Source organism: Hyperolius riggenbachi, chromosome 11 (genome assembly GCF_040937935.1).
Source record: "Hyperolius riggenbachi isolate aHypRig1 chromosome 11, aHypRig1.pri, whole genome shotgun sequence".
NCBI lineage: Eukaryota > Metazoa > Chordata > Amphibia > Anura > Hyperoliidae > Hyperolius > Hyperolius riggenbachi.
This window is the reverse complement of record NC_090656.1, coordinates 26,418,312-26,428,400: the sequence shown is the minus strand read 5'-3', so window position 1 is coordinate 26,428,400 and position 10,089 is coordinate 26,418,312.

The following is a 10,089-nucleotide window of genomic DNA, read 5'->3' as shown; positions in this document are numbered from 1 at the left end:
CCATTCCATGTGCAGCCCCTTCTTCCATATGTATCATCCATTTACTGCAGCCCCCCTCCCATTCCATGTGCAGCCCCCTCTTCCATGTGTATCATCCATGTACTGCAGCCCCCCTCCCATTCCATGTGCAGCCCCCTCTTCCATGTGTATCATACATTCACTGCAGTGCCCCTCCCATTCCATGTGCAGCCCCCTCTCCCATGTGTATCATTCATGTACAGCACCCCTCCCATTCCATGTGCAGCCCCCTCTTCCATGTGTATCATCCATGTACAGCAGCCCTCTCTCATTCCATGTGCAGCCCCCTCTCCCATGTGTATCATCCATTTACAGCAGTGCCCCTCCCATTCCATGTGCAGCCCCCTCCTCCATGTGTAACATCCATGTACTGTACAGCAACTCTCCTCCCATTCCACGTGCAGCCCCCTCTTCTATGCGTATCATACATGTACTGTAGCCCCTCTCTTTCAGGAACAGTTCTCTTGGGCATCTGTTTCCCTTTTTCTATGTGTTGCTCCCCATGGTCAGACTCCTCTTTCCTATATAGCAACCCCTCTTTCCTCTTGAGATGCACTCTTGATTTGCAGCCACCCAAAGCCGGGGCCTTTGTTGTCTTTCCAGAAATGCCTGTCGCCAACTCGCCATCACATGGTCATTCCACCGATGCTGCTGAAACCCCTGTTTGGGTCCACTGCACGGTAGAAGCACTGGTGTACAGATTGGAGTCTCAGCAGAAGCATCAAGGCTCCCCATTGGATTGAAACAGACCAATGGAAATCCTCCCTCAAACTAGGGAGGATTCTCATTGGTCTGTTGCAATCTAATGGAAGATCAGAGCTCCTCCCATGTAGTGGACTAAGAGGCTGTGGCAGAAGTGGCGGTGGAACCAAATGTGATGGCAGCAGGTGAGTAAAATGATGCCAGAATGTACGCGGTGACAAGACAAGTGAGCACAGGCACATTCTCATAGGCTATAGGGATTCAGGTGAGTGCGGCGGGAAACTGCAGCATGCCGTCCAGCATCGTACCACAAGCCATAGCAGGAATAGGAGGGGGGGGGGGGGGGTCGGGCGGGAAAATGCTCTAGTGAAAATGGGTCCTAAAAGAATCCTAAAGGTGCCCTTTAACTGTGAAATTTTTTACCAAATGCGATCTTTCAATGCAATTTTTGATCGAATTGTATAGAAAATTTGCCGTTTATGAAGGCAGTCGATAAGGAACAATTCTTTGGTCTTTGTTTGATTGCTAAAAGGATAATATCGATCTTAAAGTTGGATCTTATGATTGGATTTGAAGAAATAATTGTTCCGTAAATGTGAACAATCGATAATTACCTTCCGGTTATTTAATCCACACAGTAGAGAGACAAGGTGCACAGGACCGGCTATCAGGTGTCTATGGAGGGCTCAAAGCCTAGTTACAGTCCAACATTGTAAACCTCAAAGAGCAAAGCCGCTGGGCACTTCCAAATAAAACTCATTTATTGAAATAATCCATGAAATAGCATTTGCATTATACAGACCACAGCAGCATAGGAGAGAGAGTACAGCAAGTAGGGAGGTCAATTACCTTCCGGTTATTTTCGATTGTAAAAACTGCATTGAAAGATCGCATTTAGTGAAAAAAATGTACCATTAATGGGCACCTTTATACAGATCTCATCCCAGGCTTTGCAGTTTCTCTTCATTTTTGCAGCTCCCGGTATTGAAACCAACTACAAACACCAGGGCCGGATTCTCATAAGCCACTGTAGGCACATGCCTACAGGCCCCTGATGATGAAAAGGTGGCTTACTCCGCTCCCCGAGTGCCTCCCTATGTAGAGTCCCCAGCAGAGCGTAAATAGAGGTTACTGACTCTGCTCTCAGTACTCTACTGACGAGATATTCCTTCACCCAACAACTAACCTAATAGTTGGGGGTCACCTCTGGCTACCTAATGCTAAGGGGAACCTGTGGCTACCTATGCTGGGCTGGGGAAGTAGGGAAAAGAAGCCAGCTGGGCCAGCCAGCACACTTGCGGTGCGGTGCCACGGGAGTTTGTAGGTACATGGAGGGTGAAGTCTGGGATGCCAGGACATCTGTGCCTATAGGCTCCTATAATGTAAATCCGAGCCTGACAAACACCACAGCCGGCACCAGCCGTGGTCTGGGCTCCATAGTGCTGTGACATCCCTCGTAGGGTGGACCTCATCTTACCTTGGCTCGGTGGCTGTCCCCGCACTTTACCAGTGATGCACAGGAGTGACGGCTTCACTCATCCATCGCCGACTGTAACGCTCATAAAAACACGAGCTAGAATAAAATCATCTGCTTTACAATGTGTTCTACCATGTGTTTAATGTTCTGTTTTATACCTGCATTATTATAAGATCCCCGTTGTGTTTTCCTGCTTAGAAAATCTGCTCTCAGTTTCTGCTTGCATAATCACCCATAAACACGCATAAACACGACGGAAACAAGATGGCAACAAAACTCGAGTTTGTCAACTTCTAGGAGAAAAGAAAATCATCTGTCTTTAAAGAAATTCAATTTAGGAGGGGGAGACTAAAGAGGAGGAGTAGAGTGGAATGGAGGGCGTTGTTACTGATACTGATGCATTGTTCCCCTGTGGTCTCTTCAGCTTCTTCAACTTCATGCATGGGTCCATCCTAAGTGTTAAATCCCCCCCAATGCTGCTTTTCTTATTTGGCCTCTTCTCTCCAGTATCAATCAGATAACAGTTGACCTCTTCCCCTAGGCAAAGAATATCCAGGCCCTTACTCATTAGCCATACCTCCCAAAGTTATGAGATAAGCATGGCCGGATTTCAGGCAAGGCCATATAGGCCATGGCCTAGGGCACCAGGTAAGCAAGGGGCAAGCTGTGTGCAGCAGGGTGGCAGAAGCAGTTAGCCTGCTGAACAATCATCCTGCTACACAGAGTTTGCACATAGTGGTGGGTGGCTACTAACAGCCGGAGCTTCAACTCAGGGGATGAAGGGGCAGCAAACAGGCACTTACAGTGATCTCTGACTTATCACTCGCTCACCGAATGTGCCGCTCGCCAAGAAGCTTACAATATAATCCCTGCATCATCATGTCACTTACTGTGCTCAGAGAGGCTTATAATGTTATCCTTGCCATCACTTCACTAACTGTTCTCAGAGGAGCCTACAATCTAATCCCTGCCGTGTTGGGGGGGGGGGGGGGGAGGGGGTTAGGATGCGGACAGTCGTGGGGGGAAGCAGCTGGTGATAGTGGGCCTTGGGCGGTAAAAAGTACAAATCCGGCCCTGGATAAGAAAGAATGACACTTAAGCCACAACCCTAATCACCCCCCTGACACACCCCTAGTCCCGCCTACAATAACAATTTCGTAAGAAAAATATGTTTTATAATTCAAACCACACGGTCCTTTCTACCCTGGTTAATTTTGCTTCATATTAACACTTGAAAATAAGAAATATGTCAATTTAATCTCCCGGGTGTTCAATTTCCCCAGGATTTCTGTGCAAAAGGTGATCAATATAATTTTTATAACCTTTTTTTTTCCTGTAACTTGCTAAAATGTGTCAAGCAAGGGTATTATAGTATATATTATAGTATATAGTGCAGGAGAGTACTTACGTGTATACATGTTTTGTTTTGATGTGTATAACTGTCAATACCGCTATTGAGGTTAAAGCATGGGAATAAAGTCTCTCCTACTGCTCTGCTGCTCCTGGCTGACTCACGGAGCATCCACCTGTGCATCCACACCCACCTGTATACCTATCAGCACCCTACATCGGCGGGGAAGGGGGCCATTCCCACCCCTCCCTCACCTTGGGCTCTCCCCTCAGTGCTCCCCCTCCAGCATTAATAGGTGGCAGCAGCGGCGGGCAGGTCCACAGGCATACCTCTGTTTTCCACCAGGGACGTCCGATCTCTAAGTGCCACAGGCTACTTCCTGATAAACAGGAAGTAGCTCAGATGCGTAGAGAGTAGAACCTCCAGCGTTGGAACGCATGGATGTTTGTTTGTGTTCCTGTCCACCGCTGCTGCCACCTATTAATGCTAGATGGGAGAGGTGAGGGAGGGGTGGGAATGGCCCCCCTCCATGCCGATGTAGGTGGCCATGCTCTCCCCTCATGCTGTGAACCCTCCTGCCCCCCCAAAACATCCCTGGGCGGGCCTCAGAGGGGCCCTGGGCCCTCCCACAGGTGCAGGAGCTTCAGCCCCTATTGTTATGCCACTGGTTCTGGGGGAAGGTGAGGGGGAACACTGCCTCACGAGTTTGCTTCAGGCATCAAAAGGTCTAGAACCTTCCCTGCTGGAAACGAACCTTACTTTGTAAATTAGGCCCACATACAATGTCATAAGAGACAGTGTTTTTCTCTTTTTTCCTTTCAGTCTCTCTCAAATTCAATGCCAGCCATCAAATCCGTGCAAACAGAGCAAAAAAATGTGACTACAAACCTTTACAAGCTTTAGCGACTAACAAATTGCTGTACGTCTTAAGCGCTCGTAAAACTTACATGTATATTGGGCAGTTAGTTTGCTTCATTTGCTGTTTTTGATGACTGGACAATACTGTAGGTGTCTTTGAGAGAGATAATTTAGCAACTCATAATTTTCCTCATAAAGAAGCAGTAATTTCGGAACAGCTTGCCGCATACTAAACAGCCTGTGTGTTTAATTTCTGCCTAACATCGAGTATAATTATGAGTGAGGAAGAATAAATCCCTTTCAGCAGAAAGATGCTGCGAAACCGATCGGGACCGGCCTCTCTACTCTAGAGTATAAAGGATTACTTTAACTAAAAAAAAAAAATATGCAGGTCCAGTTCACAAAATGAGGTATTTTGTGGCGTATATGTAATAAAGGCACATGAAAAAAAGGCCGCTAGTAGAATATCGGTAATATGATTGAAATTCTATTACTTAATTCTGATAGTAAAATATTAGTAATCTTTAACAATATTTTACTTTGGCCTAACCTAACCTACTCTAGCTCCCTAACAGGGCAGTTTCTAGGCTAAATTGCACCCAGGGCGAGGGTGTAAAAATTGTGACCCCTCCCACCGACCCCGTGGACTCACGAACCCTTACTCTTTAGGGACAGTCACACAGCACAGGTCACAAGTAGATCTACCTACTTACAAGTGACCAGCCGCTCATCCAGGAGGAAGCAGGGACCAGGAAAACGCACAGGTAAAGAGAGCCCGGAAAGCTGACGCCTCCATTGGCACCACGGGCACTGACAGCCTACAGTACCGCTACAGGACATCAGGTGTCATCACACAGTGGTGACGTGATTATGACTTGACGTCTGGCAGCCCAGGAGGAGTCAAGGAAGGTGATCACTCTGGTAATCTTCTTTCTTCCCCCATTTGGCTGCACCATGCGTCACCAGGTCCCTAGCGGTTATTTCCTTCTGCCTTCGCCCACCTTCTTCTACTAGCCAGTCTGCGCCCAGGGCGGTCACCCTGGCTGCACAACCTAACAAACAAAGTACGAAGGAGTGACAGTTTGGACAGCCGGCACACTTGTAATGCAGTTCGGCAGGGGGATTGCAGGTTCACAAAGGGCGAAGTCTAGGGTGCCAGGACATCTGTCCCTATAGGCTCCTGTGGAGGGGTGTTACCCCGTGTTTACAATCTACAGAGAGCGACTTCTTAACCTGAGTGGGGTCAGGTCATAACATCCCCGCCTGCCTATACGGTGGTTGCCTTTGTGGTAACCTACGTTCGTGAGTAAAAAACTCCTATCCACCTTACTACTACCAATTGCTTATTGAACGTACTATACTATTTGGGGCTCATGGTGTTCCTTTTTCTCCTTCTGTAAGATTTGACTTTGAGATGTTTGGGTAGAATCTGGCCCACCTGGAGGTCAAGCAAACATCATCTTTCCTGGGAGAAGAGGACAGGACTGCTGTCTAGAGTTAGATGACACTGGGGCCATTACACAGAGAAAACATCGTGTCATTCGCTGTAGACCAGCACGCCGTGATTTAATGAAGTTCTAAGGATGATTTACTATTTGCTTTTTGATAAGTCATTTACTGAGCCAATTAAATATGCAAATCTCAGTAAAATAAATGACATCTCAGATACTGTTGAGCGACTGCTTTATCATAGTCCGCTGTTTGCATATCTTACTCCATGTCTGTCTAAGGACAAAATTAGCGCGTCTAAATTTATTGAACTAAGAGTTCCCGGAAATGCATTCAAATGGCGCAGATGAATTAGTGCATGTGTCACGTTGTGATAAATGGCATTATGGAAGTGATTGGCAATTCAGGTCTTGGAAACAAATACACAAATTAGCAAAGCGCAGAACGACTTCCATCGTGTAATGAAAGCTGAAAAACTGATGCAAAAAAATCAACTGGAAAGGAATTTGTTAATTGAGAAACCACTAAAATGAGTGTTTTGGGTGGTTTGCTTTTAAAGAGAATCTGTATTGTTAAAATCGCACAAAAGTAAACATACCAGTGCGTTAGGGGACATCTCCTATTACCCTCTGTCACAATTTCGCCGCTCCCCGCCGCATTAAAAGTGGTTAAAAACTGTTTTAAAAAGTTTGATTATAAACAAACAAAATGGCCACCAAAACAGGAAGTAGGTTGATGTACAGTATGTCCACACATAGAAAATACATCCATACACAAGCAGGCTGTATACACCCTTCCTTTTGAATCTCAAGAGATCATTTGTGTGTTTCTTTCCCCCTGTTCTCATGCACTGAAGTTTCAGGCTGCTCGTTTCTTCCTGCAAACAGCTTTGCCCTTGTCTGTAATTCTTCAGTATGTGAAAGCCCAGCCAGCTCAGAGGACGATTTATCCAGCTTGTAAAAGATAAGAGAGAAGAGAGAAGCTGCTCTAATCCCAAATAACACACAGGCAGTGTGCATAGAGGGGCCTGGAAGGGGGAGTTCATAGCAGAACTACAACACTGAAGAACTTGGCAGCCTTCCAGACACAGGCCGACAAGTCTGACAGGGAGAATCAGTCCCATCTACACCATATGATTCTTTGTCAGATTCGATTCAATTTGATTTGATTCATTGATTTGATTCAATCTGACATGTCTGATTCAATTCGATTCAAATTGAATCGAATCATGAATCGGACATGTCAGATTGAATCAAATCAAATCAATGAATCAAATCAAATTGAATTGAATCTGACAAAAAATCATATGGTGTAGATTGGACTGATTCTCCCAGCAGCTTATGACTCTTTTCACAAATGAGTCTCTGCACCGACCTCTGGTTGCCTAGCAACAATGTAAACACATATTCAGCAGCTCAGCAGAGCTCAGCAGTTAGGGCTGTAACCATGATCCCTGCTAGAAGTGGGTTATACCACTGAAAACTATGTAGGCAAGAGTTATGGTTGTGAAAGAAAGTAAAGAAAAAAACCACCCCTAACAAATGGATTAGCCTCCCAGTCCTTCATCGTCACTATTTACATTACATGTTGTATTGATGAAACCATTCATTTTTTTAAAAAAACTTTTTACACTATTTTAGAAGGATGTTTAATAGCTTATGCTTAAACCACTTTTTATTTTTTTCCTCATTTGCGAAAGAACCCCTTTAACCTCTTATAGACCTTATAGCTGGCTGCTAGTGATTTATCAGAGCAGGCCACCTTCCATTGCTCCATGATCTAGCTTTGGTGGTCACATGCCCAGGGGCGTAGCAATAGGGGTTGCAGAGGTTGCGACCGCATCGGGGCCCTTGGGACAGAGGGGCCCCGGAAGGCCCACCCCTCAACCACAGTATTAGCTCTCTATTGGTCCTGTTCTCATAATAATCACTTCTATAGATGTTTTGAATAGTAGTAATCATTAACAAACTGTTCCCCTTCCCCTTCTTGCACCTCTGACACTGTAGTTGCCATTAGCAGGTTTTGGTGCGCCGTATCAATTCAATTGTTATGAATAGAGTGCTTGGGGGGCCCCATTGTAAAACTTGCATCGGGGCCAACAGTTCCTAAGCTACGCCACTGCACATGCCCTCACTGTAAACATTTTCAGCAGTTGCTCAGTTGTCAGTGTGAGCAATCTGATGGGTCTGCAGCTACACGGCCCCATATACAGCAAGCTGTAATGCTCCATGTCTTCTGACAGCTATCTCTCTCAGGGCCCTATTCCACGACGGTGTTTGCCATTGCTGAATCGCAAAATCGCAAACCGCTAGTGATTTTCCAAATCTCTACAGTTTGCTTTTAACATAGGAATCACGGTAGGTCATTTCCACTACCGCAATTAGTTTTTTACCTAGTGGCGATCGCGCGGCGGAACGATTATCGCCGCGATTTTGCTATGCAGTGCATAGCATAGCAAACGTCGGGAAATCGCCATGAAATTTTGTACATTTGCTGAATCGTAATCGCTAGCGTTCAGCGCGAACGCTAGCGATTGCTAGTGGAAAAGGGTCCTCACTGCCAGAATTTACATCAACACGTGGTCTACTAACCCATCCATGAGCCTTTTGCCATTGCCAGTTTGTGCAGGTTTGGACAACTTTAGGAAGGCGTTAACCACTGTGTACAAGAAACTAGGGATGCATTTCCAATCGGAACTCAGAAATCGAAAAATGAAAATTGGATTTCTGTGGAAATACTGCATTACCACAACTCTGTAATTTTAGCCCAATCACAGAGCTCGGAAGCATTGGACCAATCAGAGTATGTAGTGTCAACTTGGAAGTATTTGGCCAATCAGAGAATGCAAAAAATGACCACAAAAAGATTCCCCGGAAATTGGAAAACCGATCTCTTGCAGAAATACTGCATTACCCCAACTTATTATTTTAGCCCAATGACAGAACTCGGAAGCATTGGACCAATCAGAGAATGCTGAGTCAACGGGGAAGTATTTGGCCAATCTGAGAATGCAAAAAAAAACCAGAATGAGTAAAAAAAGCATGCCTCGGAAATTGGAAATCCGTGTAAGCGGCATTGGCGGAAAACAGTATTTCCACGGAATCGGAAATGAGCATTTACGGCCAACCCCACTAGGAACTCCCTACAAGACCTGCAGCTTTGAAAACAGGGCCGGATTTACAACTTCGTGCCTTAACTCTGCCCCTGAATGCAGACCACACCCCCAAGTAAAAATATCATCACACTAATCCCTGTTTTATGTCACTAACTGTCTTTAGAATCTTTCACTTTAATCACTGTCTCATATCATCCTTAGTGACATGAGACGATGATCAGAGTGTAAGTGCCTGATGTTAGTAATCTGAGGCAGAGACTGGAAACTTCTGAGGTCAGTGATCTGAGGAGGGGTGTCTGTCTCTCCCACCTAAGGCGCCTGTAGGCCAGTGCCTACAGTGCCTTATGGAAAATCCGGCCCTGTTTGAAAATGGTGGGACCCCGTAGTAAAACGGTTACCATTCAGCCCTCTCAATCACTCACATTCTTACACTTTCTCGCTTTTCTTGCTGCCGACACATCATCTTTAAAAGCTGACTGTTCAATTGCTGCGTAACATATCCCACCCATTGACAGCTGCCATTTTAACGTGATTATCAGTGTTATTCCCTTCGCCTGTCAGTGGCTGTGGCTGATCAGTATATGTTTATAGCAATTTTTAAAATGAAAGTGATTTTTTTCCGCTTTAAATAAACTCCTGTCATTGGAATTAAGGGAACCGTGAAGTCCTGGATCTGCCTCTCACCTCTGCTCCCAGGGAATTAATTTTCAGATGCGCTAGCCATTCATATATTCTTTGGTTATACATTCCCTGAAATAAAATCACACTTAAAAGCTTGATGTTTGACCCGACTAGAGGCTCCAACATCTAATAAAATAACAGTTGCTATGGCAACAGCTTAATTTTTCATAACAACTTATTTTGGCAAACTCAGATGCTAGCCTAACTTATTAACGTAGCAGTGCTGACCACAGATCAGTGATTCCTGAGAGGCCGCGTGTCTTTAGGGTATCAGTAACTGCTGCAACCCGCGTACATTCGTTATGCGCGGCCGTGATTTTGGCGCAGGGTGGGACGAATTACCGCTCACCCTGCTGACGCACGTCCAGACGGTGCTAATTACTGTTCCCCCTCCGAGTTGTAGCACCTCCAGGGGGAGAAGTAATTTGGGGTCCGGCA